The sequence below is a fragment of the Pongo abelii genome, chromosome 2, assembly GCF_028885655.2.
Source record: "Pongo abelii isolate AG06213 chromosome 2, NHGRI_mPonAbe1-v2.0_pri, whole genome shotgun sequence".
Classification (NCBI taxonomy): domain Eukaryota; kingdom Metazoa; phylum Chordata; class Mammalia; order Primates; family Hominidae; genus Pongo; species Pongo abelii.
The window spans coordinates 95,282,786-95,286,487 of record NC_085928.1 but is presented as its reverse complement, the minus strand read 5'-3'; positions in this window follow the sequence as shown (position 1 = coordinate 95,286,487).

Below are 3,702 nucleotides of genomic sequence, written 5' to 3'. Positions count from 1 at the left end.
AGCCACCATGCCCAGCCTCGATGAAATTTTTAAATGTGGCTATCAGCATGGGGGTGAGAGTGCAGAGTAAAAGATGTACCACTTGCATATAATATGCTGCATGTCGAAACATATTTACCCCAAATCATATCTTTTTTTTTGAGACGGAGTCTTGCTCTATTGCCCAGGCTGGAGTGCAGTGATGGGATCTCGGCTCACTGCAAGCTCCACCTCCCGGGTTCACGCCGTTCTCCTGCCTCAGCCTCCTGAGTAGCTGGGACTGTAGGTGCCCACCACCACACCTGGCTATTTTTTTCTATTTTTTAGTAGAGACAGGGTTTCACCGTGTTAGCCAGGATGGTCTCGATCTCCTGACCTCGTGATCCACCTGCCTCAGCCTCCCAAAGTGCTGGGATTACAGGAGTGAGCCACTGCGCTTGGCCTCAAAATTATATCTTTTTTGCTGCCGCTGTCATCAACTAGCTTTATTTTATATATCTAAAGTACAAAACATGATTATTTAAAAATATTTTATAATTCAGATCCCGTGTTCAAGTGACTGATGTTGTGCTGCATTTGCTGGGGATGTGATTGGAAATACACAAGCACTGGTACTGTCCATCACTATCTTTGGTTTCTACCTAGTTCTACTCTTTCTCGGTTGGCCTGACAATTTTAATAGCAAAGGCAGGAGACTACATACAATCTTTCAAGTGGATAATTGTGGATAATGCATTCAGCTAAATTGAAATTAAATGTAACTATATTTAGATAATAAATGGTTCTATTGAAAATAGGGCTCAGACTTGTATAGAGCAAAAATTAATCTCTGTGTTGTATTGCTTAGGCAATCTGCTACTCTCCTGATATGACATTAGAATGAGGTTACTTAACACTTACTGAAGTTTTTTAGCTTTTTAGTTTACCCTCCTCACTTTTTCCCCTCATTTGTTTATCTCTTTCATTGTCTTGTTTGGGCTTTTTCCAGTCCTTGTATTTTTCACAGTAATATTCCTTCTAAGTCCTTTAGGGTAAAATGTAAACACTAAATGGAGAAATGTAAATCTGCAAAGAGATTTTGGCAGCTTTGTTTTCTGTTTATTTACTTGTTTAGGAATTCATTCTTTAGTTTGCCAGAAAGAAATCCTGTTTATAAACAGTAGAACCAGTGCTGGGAATATGATTTTCTTTATAATATAATCTTAGGTAAACTTTTCAACATATAAGAACACCTACCTAGATAGTGTTATAAATAATGTTAATCCAATAAAATATGAAATTTACACATATTGATTTCCATTGCAAGTTGGAATATACTGATAGATATGCCATTAGTGCTCTAACAACCACTTCGTTTTGTTGCCATATTCAACCAAAATGTAGATTGTTATGGGCAACCTGTCTCCTTTTTTGCCTCAGATAGTTGTATTTAGTTGCAACATGCTGCGAACAGAATGGATTTAATTTAGAAGCTTCTTTGGTGTATAAAAAATATTCAATATATGATATTAAAAACCATTTGTATAAAAGAAACCCAAAGGATGCATTTTGGCTTTTAATCTATAACAAATTATTTTAATTTGGGAATGCATGCAAATATGAATATAGTTTACAGGGCTTGTGTATTATAAAGTTAATTTAAACTGAGTGTATTGGGAACTGCAAGTTTTCTAGCTGAATTTTGAGATAATAGCATCATTTTTGAAATTTTGAGTTAAAAATTTTGAGATAATTTTTATAATAGTGTCATTTATTCAGAGTAGTGGGAACTGCAGGTTTTCTAGTTGTATTTTGAGATAAGAGTATCACTTATTCAGATGTTACATATATTTAACAAGAAAGGATGGTAATAATTTGTGTAGATTTGGGTGGGCAGATAAGAGTTGAGTCAGGCCCTGCCCTAAAAGATGTCTTTTTCTAACTTTTTAGACTTTGGAATTCATTATAGAAACAAAGTATTCCTTCGTATATGATGGCCTCCATACATGTATTTAAAGAACCCAAAGGTCAGAAATTCATTCAGGTGCTGCATAATGATGTTCTGGTCAACAACTGATTGTCGTGACCACGTATAATGGTGGTCCCATAAGATTGCAATGGGGCTGAAAAATTTCTGCAGCATGGTGGTGTCTTGATGATCCTGGCCCTGTGCAGACTTAGGCTAATGTGTGTGTTTGTGTCTTAATTTTTAACAAAAACGTTTAAAAAGTAAACAAAAAAATTAAAAGTAGAAAAAATCTTATAGCATAAGGATATAAAGAAAAAATATTTTTGTACAGCTATACAATGTGTTTGTGGTTTTTTTCTTTTTTTTAACTTAAATTTTTAAAAATTTCAATAGTTTATAGGGTACAGGTGGGTTTTGGTTACATAGGTAAGTTCTTTAGTGGTGATTTCTGAGATTTTAGTGCACATATCATCAGAGCAGTGTACACTGTACCCAATATGTAGTCTTTTATCTCTTATTCCTCTTCCAACCTTCCCAACAATCCCCAAAGCCCATTATATTATTCTTATTCCTTTGTGTCCTCATAGCTTAGCTCCTACTTATAAGAACATGTGATATTTGGTTTTTCATTGCTTCTCTTCTACATGCAAAATATACTCATTCTCTACCTAAAGAAGACAACTCAATCATCCCATTCAATCATAGTATCAGGCTCAAAGTTCAAGATATTGTGATAGTCTCTCTATAAAGCATGAATGTGGTTCCTCTGATCCAGAGACTTAAGAGCTAAAAAAGGTGAATTATCTATTTTCCATAAGTTTAATATACAAAGGTGGAACAGGGACGGGTAATTTCATTTCAACAAATTGGAATAAAGTCTCTCATTCTTGAAAGGGGAAGAATGGGAGGCATAACAGTCATTAGGTCATATATGTTCTGAAATCCTACAGACTCCATAAGGGCCGCTTAACCTGGGGGTGAGGCATGTTTCTTGATTAGTCACTGTTTATGCTCCCTAAGAGTAGCTTCTGAGGACATTTTTTTCCATGGCTTTTTGCTCACCTTCTTTTTCATGATCCTTCTTGGCCACATCTGAAAAGGAGACTGGAGAATATGCCTTCCTTGGGGGTTTTGTGGCTTCCTCAGCTTCCCTCCTACTCATGAAAGTTGTAATGTAAAAGTTGATTTAAGTCTGAAACAGCATCTTTTAATGCAGCATATGGCTCTTTTGTCAGTACAAAATTTCTCATAAACATCTTAGATTTAATGTTTGATTCTTGTCAATTCCATGTGCTAATAGTCATGTCAAGTTTTTTCATCTCTATCTCTAGACATGTCACTGTCTCTATAGACATATAACTGATATGTGGATAATTAATTGGTTTTGTGCATAATCACATCTTTACCTCTTTCCAAAGCTATCCTTTTCAACTAAAATGACTTACTGAATGCCATCTTAATTATTCAGGTATTTGTTGAATGCAATGTTTACATTAAGTATTGAACTTAAAGTTTCCTCAATTCTAGATTTATAGTTAGAGCTTAGTAGTGAGATTTGAGAACTGATTGCATTTTCCAATTCTGCAACTCTCAGAAATTCTGATATTCTCTCTTTCATTTCTGCTTGCACACTGGCCAGTTCTTTTCTGAATTGTTTGTTTTGCTTGATGAATGCAGGCAACAGCAAGAAAATGTGCCCCTAACATTTGTTATTTCAACTTTTTCACCTAAGGCCACATGCTTATTGTTTCCATTATCTAACTTTTAAAGTGTGG